Raw genomic sequence first — 14,861 nt, forward strand, 5'->3', positions numbered from 1 at the left:
TGTGTGTGTGTGTGTGTGTGTGTGTGTGTGTATTGTGTGCATGTGAGCACACGTGCAGGTAGATGCCCATGGAAACCAGAAGAGGGGATCAAATCTCCTAAGACTGGAGTCATAGGAAGTTATGAACTGCCTGACACAGGTGCTGGGAACCAACCTCCGGTCCTCTGCAAGAGCAGTGAGGACCCTTTACCACTGAGCCATCTCTCCAGACCAGAAACATAACTCTTTACTCAAAGGTGACATGATTAACCACATAGAGAATACGAATTGACATGAAGTGCCTTGAGGGACTAATAGGCATTTGTAGCAAGACTTCAAGATTAAAGCATTTTTTAGTGGATAGCTGGAAACTTCAGTTAGGCCAACATTGAGTAAACAAGGTTAGATATTAAATAATAAAAGTTCATATTACTTTTTTTAGTTAAAAAAAGATTAGATATTAAGAATATAACACTATCCATGCTGATATCTAAAAACTGGAATATATAGATGCAAATTATCTAACAAAAGCACACAAGAATTGGAGAGATCTCTCATTATTAAAGAGCCTTACTAATGGTTCCTAGCACTTACATGATAGCTCACATCTACCTTTAACTCCAGCTCCAGGAGGTCTGATGCCCTCTTCCGGCCTACGAGCAATGCATAGATGTACATTCCCACACAGAGACAATAAAAAATCAAAATCAGTCTTTTAAAAAATTCAAGATCTTTGTGAGGACAAATGGTTAAATTTTAATGAAAAACATTAACTAAATAAATAAATGAAGATCAATTCTACGTCCAATGAAAGGAACACTTAATACTGTCAATGTCTCATTTTTTCCCCTAACTTGATGTGTAAATCCCACTAGTAGTAATTAAAACCTCAACTATTTACCTTATGGCTGTCAATAAAGTTATTCTAAACATATAAAAAGACGGATAGCCAATTTTACACTGAAAAAGAACAAAGCCAGGCTGTACATAATTTCTTGACTTACTGTAACTAAACTGTATGTGATTATTAAGGAAAACTTAATGAACAATTGAACAAAAAAGATAAAAGAAAGAGACTCATTTAGAGTCAAATCATCTTTAGACAAGAGCAAATGCAACGAAAGAGACACACAGAAAACAAATTTTTAACAAATAATGTTAGAAAATTTGAACATCCATTTACAAAAGCCTAAATCTAGGCACAGTGCTGATTTTAATATGACTGATCCCTATGAAGGCTCAAGTTGAATTTTATTCTCATTGTGAGTATTACAAAGGTAGATATTTAAACTGACTCTGGCCTTTAGAAATGGACTTAGACAATGGTGGTTGGGATGTAGTTAGGTAGTCAGGATGGAGGCCCCATGACTGAACCCTGGGTGCTTTATAGATAGCATGGTCAGGATACATACTATCATCACCATTGGGTGCCCATGATAACTTGGTATTCTAGATTGAATGTACAATGTCCTCACAGGCTCATGTGTTTGAACAGTTTGCCCCTACGTGGTGGTGGTAATTTGGAAGGTCGTAGAAACTTTAGAAAGTGCTATCTTACTAGAAGACTGGGTTGGGGGTTGGGGGTTGGAGGATCAGTCTTGAAGTCTGACAGCCTGGCCCCACTCCCTGTCTGCTCTCTGCTTCCTGACTGTTAAGGCAATGTGACCAGAAGCCTAAATTAATTTAATAGAAGGTCTAGGTCATCAGAGGTGTAGGAACGTTACACACACACACATATATATACAACACCAAAGTGATGACTCGTGAAAGAAATAACTGACTCTCTGGATGTCATTGTAATTAAAAACTTCTACTCTGTAAAAGACCACACAAAGAACTCTCAAATGTGAGCGACAAACACTTGATCTATACAGGTGCACAAGAAGATGGAGAGAGCCTCAGAAGTTCAGACCTCATTCTGTACAATCACAAGGACTGGAATTCAGATCCCCAAATCCACACAATGAGCTGTGTATCCAGTATGCATTCACCTATAGCGTCAGCTCTGATGGAGATAGAGACAGGGGCATTGCTGAGACTTCCTGGCTTCTGGTCTGGCAAAGAAAATGTGAGTCCAGGTTCAGAGAAACACACACACACACACACACACACACACACACACACACACAGAGAGAGAGAGAGAGAGAGAGAGAGAGAGAGAGAACACTGACCCCCTTCTTCTGGCCTTTCCACCCATGCACAGACACCCATACCCACACATACATGTGAGCATACAGTCAGACATGTATACAAATAAAAATAAATAAATAAACCTTCGAAAATATGTAAAAGAAGTTACACATACACTCAACATCCAAAAAGATGTTCAACAGAGCATTTTATTAGAGAATTACCAGTAACAAGATACTACTAAATGCCTATTAGAATTGCCAAGATCTGAATGATTGACATCAAATGCTGGCAAGGATATGAAACAGCAAGAAATTCCAGTTACAAGGGATGGAAATTCAAAATTATACACCTACTTTAGAAGACAGCTTGGCAAATTTGCTAAAAAGTAAACATTTTATCATATGAGGTAACTATTGCGCTTACTTCTCCAACTGTTTGAAAACTTGACTCGACATCAGATTTTTAACATGGATGTTTACAGCAACAGTGGTCATATTGTTCCAAACCTTGAGTGCAGCAAGATGTCTTTCTACTGCTCATCCATCAGCCCAGTGAGCGGACAGTGAGGCTTCAAGTAGCTTGGGGTTTATTACCACATCACTTAGTGCATCAGCATCGGATCCAAGGCACAGATTAAAAGCAAAGATACCAAGGTGGAGCCAAGACTCCAGGAGTGGAAACATGGGTAGAGAGAGGAAAACTGATTGGAAATAAGGTTTGGAGCTATAACTGTGGTCCTTGCCTTCGAAGACTGAACATCTGGACAGGCTGCTGGAATAGTGGCCATGGAAAGACTGTCAGAGTTTAGAATTATAAATCTACCACAGTCTTACCTTAGCAGAGTCCAGTCCATTCTCTTCCACTATCGCTTTCATCTGTCAAAACTGTGTTTGTACTTTTCTGGATGATCTCATTGATTGGAAGCAAATGAGAACCTGAAGCTCTGTTGGGAACTCCTCTGTGTAATAAGGCAGGGGCTCTACAACTTTCAATCGAGTGGACACAATGCCTCCCAATAGGAAATTCACCGGAAGCTTGCAAAGAAGATATAAAAAGCACTTACCCAAAGTCACCACACGGTTTTCATGTCTGACAACCAAGGCACCCCACCGATGTTTTTGTCTGAATCCAGGCTTCCCTTGCCACGCTGCCTGTGCGTTCCTTTCTGAGCACAGTTCCCACTTTCTTGTAACCTCAATAAAAGTGTATCAAATCAAAGGAAGGTCCACCTATTGACTCACCTGCAGATTTTATTTCTTGGAAAAAAAGAAACCCAGAGAGAGAGTGTGTGTGCAAGGATGCCCTTCAATACTAAAGGGGGTTATTGAAGCAGGGTCTGCAAAAAGATGTACAGCTTTCCGTCCAGAGAGAAGAGAATGAATAAGCACGTGATGAAGTCAGACCACTCTGCTGCCTTAGGGAAGATTGGGAAAGGAGAGATACCTCTAGTGATGGGGTTGGGGCAGGGATGTGTCTGCCCACTTATGAAGTCTTCAGTGGCATCTACAATGCTCGTAGATGCAGCTTAATAAAGTCTTCATTCAGCATGAATACAAATTTCATTTCTCCCCTTCCACGTCTTCCAGTACATTATGCTGGATCGCCTTCTCCACCCTTTGACAACAGTCCAGACAGATCCACTGGTCTAGCCCTGGTGTTCTCCGTGAACAGTTTCCCTCCCCTTCTGCTACTTTATTTTTTCCAATCTCAAACAAAACCTGGACCTCATTTCTGAAAGATGCTTCTTTTTCCTTCCACCCCATTTCTGCCTTGACTGCCTACCACACCTCCATCCCCCACCCCCAACCCCCAGTCCTCCTTGGGCCTTGCTGTGGATGCTGACCATAAATTTTCTCTACTTTCTTCCTGTCCTATTGGCTCTTTCATCCCCCTACCTAGACTAGAGAGATTCTTTTGGTATATTTGTCTCTTGATATCACACAGCCTCTTCTCTGTGTCCCCAACTCAAGTGTTGTCTTCTCAAGAGACAAATGTGTAAGCCCTTTAAAGGCATGGTGGGAGTTACTGCATTGTTTTGTCTCCATATGGAGTGATGTGGCATCAAGCTGGGTTACATTTCAGGTCCAGTATCCCATGGAAATTCTACAGTGGGTCTCTTTATCATGTGTGATGCCCTCTTGAGAATATTTATTCAACTTGCTGGATTCTAGTAACATCTTCACTTTTTATTTAGGATGTTGAAGATGTGTGTCAGGTGACACCAGCTAATAAACAGGCTACTAGGTTCAGAGGACACATACAACAGTCACATAAAAGCAACTATAACCAGTTTCTAAGACACTCTGCATCCGGTGGGCAAACACACAAGGCAGATTGCATAATTAGATGTCAGCAAAGACTAGCAAAGACTTGCAAATGCTCTGGGCATTGTGACAGGTGCTAGAAGTCAATGGAACCCAAAAGGTTTGGGAGGAATCCTTTACAAAAGCACTGTTGAGGCCTCTAAAGGTTAACTGCAAGCAAACACAATCTTCAGTCATACTCTTTCCTAAACAGATTTGTAATTGCATTCATTGGGAACAGATTGCAATACCAATAACTGCAGCATGATAGAGTTCTACTGCATTTTCAGGGGAACTTTTCCGTTTTTCCAATAAACGATGAATCATGTTTATTTGGAGACCAATTTCACCCACATCCAGCATCCACAGGAAGATGGGTACCGATCCAAGAGAATCAATTATCCCCTCCCACTTTCCAGCACTAGTCTGGAGAAAGCATCAAACATCGTACATCACCGACTCAGAATCATGGCTAATTTCTCACAGTGTTTAGAAACTCATGCAAATGATTTTCTTTAAAGATGCATCCAATTAGAGGGGGAAGGTGAATAATATCCTGGAGACAGGATACCATCAGCTCAATCAGGAAGCATTTCCTCTTACTCGTTAACCCTTCAGTTACTGTGCTTCCTGCCATCCCACTTCCCCATATAAGCACATACCGTTTGCTTGAAGAACACAGGGAGTGCAAACCTGAAGACTTAAGTTCAGATGCCCAGTATCCATGTAAACATGGGAGGGGACACATGCCTGTCATCCCAGAATTGGACATGCTGGGACAGGTGAAACATTGAAGGGTGCTTGGCTGCCAGTCTAGCCAAATCAGTGAGCTCTTGGGTCAAAAAACAAAAGGTAGAGTACAACTCAATAAGACATCTGATGGCGACAGATTCACTCTGTCTCTGTCTGTCTGTCTTTCTCTGTGTGTGTGTGATTTTTTTTCAGACATTGTCTCCATGTATTAAAATGCAATAACTCCTGAGAACTTTGTAAAGATTATTTCTTACAAAACTGTAAGAATGTACTTACCTGTAAATACAAAAACTGTATTTAAAAAAAAAGACCAAAAACAAGTCATGAGTAATGTTGTTCCTGTTTGACAAGTGAAAAGTTAATGGTAACCAGAAAATAAGGCAAAATATGTACAATTCCCAAATATACAGAGAGAATTTCAAGCTAGATTTTTTTCTTTGTCTTTCCTTTTTTTTTTCTTATATATTTTTTCCTTTTTCTTTTTTTAAACACAGAGTTTCTCTGTGTAGCCCTGGCTGTCCTGGAACGTGCTCTGTAGATCAGGCTGACCTCAAACAAACAGAAATCCATCTGCCTGCCTCTGCCTCCTAAGCATTAGGTTTAAAGATGTGTGCCACCACTGCCTGGTGAAGCTACATTTTTTTTTTCTAAACCAGTTCAAGACTCTTCCCTTAAAGATGGATTGAAGAAAACTGTTCAGACATGGGCCACCAAGGAGTAAGACACCATTTCATTTTATGTGCCTCTGCTATAGAAATCAGCAACTGCAGTTTTCTGGTTCTAGTTAATGTCCATTCCATGACAAACACTCAGTTCTTTTGTACAAAGAGAAGAGTACACCATAATGAATTGCCTCTGTTGCTGCCCTGCTCCCCAAAGACCGCAACATTATCCAGACCCTCTGAGACTCCACAGAACTCCTCAGTGGTTCCTCCATCCTCCCTTGGAAGACATTCAGGGATGGGAACTCTCTGACTTCCCCCAGAAAGTCTCAGCAGCTCAGCAACACACACTTCCCTGCTCTGAGCAGAGACCTCATGGTTTGCAGTTTCCTCTCATGTTCCTGCCACTTGGGACTTAGAATAATTTTCATCCTTCTTTCCTACAACAGCCTGTCATAGATTTAAAAGCAGCCCTTACATTCTTGGCTGAGACATATAAGTACATCCTGGAATTTTAAACTACAAGTATGACACAATTTTAAATATCTCTCTCTCTCTTTTTTTCTTTCTGTTCTTCTAGACTCTTGCCTCCGTTCTTGGCTTATCTTCTAGTCACAGCTTGGCCATTTCTAGTAGCTTTTGGACTGGTGTGTTCACACCACCCATAAACTATAGACTCCACCCACTAGCTGGAATATTTCTTTTAAGTATGAATACAATCATGTTTCCCTTTCACTCAAAATCACCTAACAAGCTCATAAACACGTTTTTTAACTCCTTATCTCATTGTCCCAGACATTAACTCTCTAAGTCTCAGAAAATGATAGACAACTAACCCGAAATTAATGCTACTACTGCTGAGAAACTTTGAAAGTGTGTTGACACTGTGTTTCATGAACTTCCCAGCCCTTTGTCGATCTAGCTCTGCTGACCCCAAACTATAAGATTTTAATTATTTTAAACATGTTAAATGTGAATGTGCTGTTCAAGCTTTCCCTTAAGGACGTTCATCCTCCAGTCATCATAGATAAACTCAAAGTGCTGTGGCCACACACAAAATTGTAATTCTACAGCATAAACCAGCATTTGTTTTGAAATCCGTAGGTTTTAAAATGAGAGAGAGGAAAATTCAGAGACTCTACCCAGAGTGTGTAAATAGAAGTTCCTGCCTTTGTGGGGTTCAATCTGGTCTTGGTGACACATTAAGTCAGCAGTCATAGAGATGTGAAATGACAAATGCTATGAAAGAAAAATACAAAGGAACTTAATCTAATGGCAGGTCATTTCAAAGGTGACTCCATTATTTCCTTGAAGAACAAGATGTAGCAGAATGTTGCTACATGGAGGAGACCCAAGGGAACTGACCCTTGAGAGATAGGGCCACCTTGGGTGTCCAGTACAGGTGAACTTTCTTATGACCTCAGCTCTGCAGCTGTCTAACCATCACTGTGTGAGAGATCTTGTCAGAAATTGCTAACCTAAGCCTCAATACCCAGAGAGCCAGGACTGATGATGATGATGATGACGATGACGACGACGACGATGACGATGAGGCTGAGGATGATCATGATGCTGACAGTGGTGATGAGAGTGATGATGATAGTGTATTTTTAAACCAGTGTGCTTTTAGGGCATTGTTATATAGCAGTGGGTAGCCAGAAGGCTTGCCATGATCAAACTAAGCCTGTGATAAAGATTTAGCCTAACGAACTGTGTTATATCAAGTTCTGAGTGCAGAGTAAGAGGATGGGAACCGAAAATGGAACCATGTGAGATTGGGAAGTGGTTTTGTTTTTAACACCGTGTATTATTAATACTCAGAGTAGCATAATTAGCTCTCCTCACAAGCTTACACACAGAGCGCAATGTTTACGCCTCTAGTTCCTAGCTCAACCGCAGGCACAGCCATCCAGTCCCCTGAAGGCTGAACACAGGTGGTTCTGAATACAGTAGGGCGATGCTTGCCCAGAAGAGTCGGATACATAAGCTTTAAAGGCTGCTAAAAATATATCCTCTAGAAGAATCATGCTCCGTCTGTCAGGGGCGGATGAGAGTATCTACAGATTCAGCACTCTCGAGAAAGGCTCTGCAGAACAAAGGAAAAGGCAGAAAGATGGGAATGAGAACAATGTATTAGCCAGGGAAAGATAACTAATACAGGACAATACTGCTTTCCTTTGTTCCGGTAACTGGTAATCCACTTTACCTGGATAATGACTACTGCCTTACAATATGATCTCAGGTTCACACAGCAGTTCAACTTAAGTTCTATCCTGTGTTGGCGTCGCGCTTTCTTGAGTATCCTTGAGTAATTCAACATTCCTCACAGAAGCACAGGCTGTTAAGGAAGGCTAAAAGAAAGCTTCCAGTCAGGATTGTGGATTATACGGCATAGCCTGTGTGTCATTTTATTATGTGCATAAGTCAGTGACCTAGGCTCAGATTCCCACCCGCTGTTGATTTCTCACTCAGAAATATTCATAAAAAAATTCTATTTTTGCTTTGTTGGAAAATGAGTCAGGGTTAGAAGAATGCACACACACAGGAGTGTGTGATAGGAGTTCTCTTCCATCTTATCGCAAAGACACTGGCTTGGCATCCAGCAGGAGGTAGAAATTCTGGTCAAGTTATACTCTTATCAAATACTAAGGCAGTACTTATTATGTGCTGAACAAATACTCTTAGGATTAATTCACTTAATTTTTAAAATCCAAATGGAATATGTGCTATCACTCTTCCCATTTGATAGATTAGCAAACTGAGGCAGAGGGTTATGTAAAGCACTTAAGGTCCTGGAATTTGCAATGGTCAAAGCACAGTTTTGGACTCATCAATCCAGCATGGACATCTGTGCATTCAACCAATCGACTGCACTGTGGTGCCTCCCAATGGAAAGGAATACTTTTGTATTGACCTAATTTTCAACCTCATTTTACCCCTAAAAGCAAGCCCCCAGTCGCTTTTCAGTACACAGAGCCTTCACAAACAGTCTCCCATGTTCACATCTCTTGTCACCTCTCAGAAGTAAGAATAACACCATTTATCATTCCAATCCACAGATAAGGCGACTGAGTGACCATTTCCAACTTCCTTACATTTGTAACAAAAGGAAGACCATGTATATAAACAAATGCCTACAAATAAACATTAAAATAACAACACAGTTAAGCACGGGGCAAAGTCACAAACAGCTCGGTTACCGAAGTGCATGGCTAGCAAACCTAGGAAGACGTGTTTAAATTTTTCACTGGAATGACAGAGAAATGCAAATTAAAGCCAGAATAGGGTACCAATTTTCATGCTTTTTATAGGCAAAAAAATGTAAAAATATATCTATGTCAAATGTTAGAGATAAAATAGAGACAGGATCTACCTGCTGCTGATGGAAATGTGAATTTGGAAAAATTTGACATTCTGTACTTAAGTTAAATTCATATATTCTATGACCTGAAAATTTCATTCCTACATATATTCTCAAAATACATCTTATCCACCTACAGGTGACATATATAAAAGTGTCCATATCAGCACTTTTTTAACAATAGCAAAAAAAAAATCTAGAAACAATGCAAGCATCTATTAACAGGAGACTGGATAAATATATCTTATAAACATGCATTCTGTGAACTCTCAAATAGCAGTTAAAGTGAACATGTTTTAAAGCATGTATCAGTATAGACAAATAGTAAACACACATACAAAGTGACCAGAAGGGACATATCAAGATAAACATATTTACACACAGGGGGAAAGGGAGAGGGGAGAGATTTGGGAGGGAGAGGAGGGTTGCATTGGTTATTGGAAGAACTCCATGAGGGTGGACTGGCAGGTGGACTTCTAAGATGAGCCACAGTGGAGCACACTCATACAATCCATCACCGGGAGGGCGGGGCCTTGAGTCTATCTAATACAACAAAGTGGGTAGGCTGTCAATCATGTGTTGATGATATATATTATGGCAGAGATATGGAATTTTTAACTGGGGTTGGGGTGGGGGGATGGAGGATTGGAGAGATGGTTCAGTGGTTGAGGGCACTTCCTGCTCTTAGAGGAGACCTGAGTTCTCTTCCTAGCACCTACATCAGGGAGCTCACAGCCACCTGTAACTCTAAGTACAGAGGGATTCACTGCTTCAGGCCTCCATGGACACCTGCACTTATGTGTACTCAGTCATAGAAGGGGCGCGCGCACACACACACACACACACACACAGAGAGAGAGAGAGAGAGAGAGAGAGAGAGAGAGAGAGAGAGAGAGAGAGAGAGAAGAGACAAAATTTAAAATAATAAGACAAATTTGTTTTTAAGGGAACTAAATTCCCCAACGATAGATTGGAAATAAAAGAACACTTTCCCAGAAGGGCATCATGATATCTGCTGGGCCCTTAAAGAAGGCTGAGAGACCAGACTTAAAACAGAGATTTCTGCACTCCCTTGCTTTTATGAATTCTACAGCTCTAAGGAAGCTGCAAGTCCACCACCTTTGGGAGCTTTCCTTGCCATATCAAACACCATGGCTTAAGCTTTGAGATCTACATAGCTAAAGACATTAGGTCACATCTGGGGTCCATTTCTAGCACCCAGGGCTAACAACAGTCTGTAACTCCATTTCCAAGGGGTACACGCTCTCTTGTGGCCACCACGGGAACTGCATGGACACAGTGCTTAGACACACAGTCAAAACACCCGTACACATAAAATAAAAACAAATCTCAAAAAAAGTAACTAATATGAGATTATATCATGGTGTAATACTATAATCAATCCATTTATGTACACCTGTAATAAAAATGAAGGGAATTTTGAAAGTGAAAAAGAAAAGGAGGGGTCCTTTGGGTGTGTTCTTTCCATGAGCCAGAAGCACAAATTAGAATTTCCAGCCCAATGTGCTATCCTTTCTCTTAATATTGTTTTTTAAATGTATTAAGTTACATGGGAAAGTTCAGTAATTTTATATATTTATGGTGTATCTTGATCAAATTAAACCAACATTCTTATTTTGTTAAACATGATCTGCCTGTAAATAACTCTGCATCAAACCCAATCCTTGTGGGCATGCAACAATTTGTGTGATGAGTTAAAACGTTTCAGTCTTAAGTGGCAGATCATCCCACATTGTAGAGACTTCAACAAGCTACAAGTTGTCTCTCCTAACAAGAAAAATCTAAAGTCAGTGGTCCAAGGATAGAGCTAGAACGATGTCCTCAGGGCCGTGGACCCCTCACAGATTATTTTCGATCATTAAAACTAAGAATTCCATTTCATGGTCCTAAACGGGCACTTCTTGCCAGAATGGAGGAAGAAAATGGCAACAAAAACTCAGACATCCTTTTCCTTTGTTCTCAAAGCTGGGAGCGGCTCTTGCCCTTGTCCCTGTAACAAAATCACACTGTAGCTAAAAAGGAGGCATGGAGACACAGTCTCTATTTTGGAGAGCCACTGTGTTCTGCTAAACTGTGAAAGGTCACACCTGAAGAAGAGGATACAGTGTTTGAATTGATATTTTGCAGTCTCTGCCACAGTGGGTTTATGGAGAGATACCGAACACACTTAATTAGTATGCTTGCTAGGAAACCAGCTGCCCCCAGTCTAATGGGACTGGGTGGATCTGACTGATTCTAGCTTTCAGTACTAGAAAGTCTCCTTAGCTATAGCTATGAGCCACACTCCCTAATACCATATTTGCCACCAATACAAATAATATATTTTTCTCCATCTGCTGGACAACTTTGCCCTCTTTTCAACCTTTTCAGAACCCACATGAAGAAAAAGGGGTGACATGATTGAGACCCCCATCAAGGTTCCATGTGTAACTCAGAAAGGGAATCTGCATAGAATACCTCAACACACATGAGAGTTACACAGAACTGCCCATGATCCTTTACGAAGCGGTGTCACAGAGAAAATCTAAGCTGCATCTCTGTGCTCATTCGGCTAATAGACCTCCAAGCTTAAATCTTATTTGGTGGCTAAATACATGTAGATACAGTCTCTTAAACAGTGTCTCTGGATAGCTTCTGTTCTGAAATGGTTTGATTCTGAGTGGCAGCCAAGGCTGTACTGTTTATCCCTTAGCAGAATAGGGGTTTTCCCTTTTGGGATCAAAACTGACGATTCTCTAACATGCACGGTTTTAAACATTTATAGAGTGTCCATTTTTAGGAAAATCACAGCTGTGTGACGATAGCATATTGGTGAGGAGGAGGGCCACATTGCAAGTCGCTGTAAAGGGAAGAAAAAGACTCAGATGGCTGAACAACCTCCTTCTACTGTGGATGAGAAAAACCGAAGCCTGGACAGAAACATGGCCCTGGTCATCCGGCATTGCATATAAGTTCAGCAATTACCAGAGCAGTACACTTCCAAACACATGACAGCATACAAAACTCTCCTGCCTCCTACCACCACCCACTTTCCCTATAATCAAGAAAACTAAAAAAGGAAACGAGATGCATTATTTAGCATTCTATGCCTCCCTATCCCATATGTAAATGATAACATATCTCCCAAGGTTGCTAAGACTGAATTAGATAGTTATGATAATATCCTGATACAATCAAAATAAGTGTGCGTCAACGTAAGTGCTCATTAACGTTTCTTACAAAGAGAGGTTCTGTGTAAAATGTTTAAAGTATGAAGCATAAAGAGCCTGAAATGCCACTATCCTGGCACGTGTCCATTCGCTCATCCATTCATGCCACGGAGATTAAGGAGCGGTCACTGAATTGATAATGGCCAAGAGCTGGGCTGAGCATGACATGTGACCAGGTAAATCACTGTATGCTACATTAAAGACAAGAGCGGAACCCGCGAGCACAGATATGAGGAGTTAAGGAGCAAGCTGTTAACCCTTGGTTAAGACTGGCTGGGGGGAAACCAGCAAACATTCCCCATACAAATGACTTCGGGGCTGGCTTTAAAGCTGTCCACAAGTATGTCAGGTGGAAGTCGATCCCTTCAAACGCAGAACTGCACATGGGAAGTCACAGAAGCTGGAAGGCACGAAGGAGACAGACACCAGAGGTAAGCAGGGTAGGAGCCCGCCCGAACCATCCCAGTGTGAGAACTGCTCAGCTCATTGCTTTTCGGGGATGATTTTTGCTGTCGGCGAGGAACATTCTGAATGTCTGAGCAGTGAGAAGCATGCTTAGGTCACCTTTGGTTTGCACTGAGAGAAAGGGGGCAAGATGAAGCCAGAAGCCGGGATATGAGTGGATGAAATCATGACTTCAGGCCATCCACAAAACATTGCTTTGTTCTTCCATAAAGATGGAAACTTTATTAAGTTACCATTTGACAATTCCGTGCATGTGTATAGTAGATTGTGGACACCCTCAGCCCTCTCTTGACTTCCTCCTACCCTCCATCCTTCTCCCCACCTTCTCCCCATCCCACTTTCAGGATCAGTTTCTGGTTTTGCTTTTCTGACCCACTGGGTTTAGCCAGGGCCTCTTGTATGGGTATGCAGCTGCCCACTGGAATGTGAGCTGCTCACCAATGGCTACGGAACTGAAGACAATGAATGACGTCCTTTTGCCCAGATGTCTTTGGCTGCCATTAGCTCTCCTGGATGCACCAGGGCCCCACGAGCCCCTCCTCTGCCTATGCCTATGACTGTCTAACTGGCTCCATCTTTGTCACATAACTGCAGAGGTTGTGAGCCATCAAGGTTATGGCCATGTCAAGCCCTCTGCCCTAACATTCCACTCTGATGCTCTTTCCGGCCTCTCTTCCACGATGTTTCCTGAGGATATACAAGGGTGATATGGATATTCTGATTAATGGTGAACACTCAGTAGTCCCTTTCTTTTGGCACCTTAACCATGAGTGAGTTAACCACCGCTCACTGTGAAGGAAATCTTCTTGGATCATGGTTAAGGACAGCCCCAATCTATAGGTATAATATAAACATTTAAGAGGCAGTTTGATGATCTGTTCGTTTCGAAAAACAAAAGTAGTAGGTTCATTCCTAGTGTTTGTGACTTCCCTAGCTAGGGTCTTTGACCAGGCATGAACTCTCTCCTATGGAGAAGAGAGGGCCTCCGATCATATCAGAAATCAATTGGTTTCCCCATAAAAGGTCATGCCACTACTGTACCAGTAAGCACCTAGGCCTGGCAAATAGGTTTGTAAAGCTGGGGTGAACTTTGGCGATGTTTCTCCTCCACTTGACCACATGGCGACTCCAGCACTGTGAAGGGTACCAAGCATGGAGGGTGCTTTCGGTTCACTCCCAGCTATGTTTTCCTGGCCTTACACAGCAGTAGGACCTCACCATCAAGTTCTTATAGGCAATCAATGGCAATCGTTACCACCCACATAGTTTGGGAAGTTTCTGGAGGCCTTCCTGACCATCAGCTTCTAAGGGTGTGTCACATACCTGGCATCTGAATTTGAGTTTAATAACTCATGACTTCTGGGACTGCAATTATCCACCCATGCATGGCACCTCCATTCAAGGTCTTTTTTGTTGTTACAAAATTATGACCTGCTTCATAGAATGCAGGATGCTCTTCACTGAGGTGAGCTACCACTGTGCGCCAGCCATCCTTGCGTTGAAGTGGGGCTGTATGACTAACATCGCCTACTGGGATGGACCTTTGAATTACCTGTGGGATGTCTGAGTTACCTGCTTACAGGAAACAGGAGTGCACCTTGTTGCTCCTCCCTCTCCTCTTACTGACAGGCATGATTACAAGCCATTTTTGACCACGTGGATGAGAGACACAACACAATGTGCTGAAGCAGTGCACCAGGAGACTGAGCTCCTGAGGAGCAAGAGGCCTGGGTCCTTATGTCCAGAGAGACACCGTGACTATCTGTATGGTGAGCCACAGTTACTTGGAGACTCTGTAGCACTCAGCCAAACCTAAACTGTTACAAGTCTGTGAGGTTGCGGGGCTAAAAGAAAGGTGTATGAGGTAGGGGCAAAGGAAATGAACAAGGGTGAGAAAAGTTGCTGTGGCTGTTAGCAGGAGGTGGGTCGGAAGCAAGAGAGGAGAAAAGTGTTAGCAGTGCTCAGTGTGCTGCTG

This window comes from Mus caroli, unplaced genomic scaffold (genome assembly GCF_978045245.1).
Source record: "Mus caroli unplaced genomic scaffold, Mus_caroli_1 scaffold_14, whole genome shotgun sequence".
In the NCBI taxonomy this organism is placed as follows: Eukaryota; Metazoa; Chordata; class Mammalia; order Rodentia; family Muridae; genus Mus; species Mus caroli.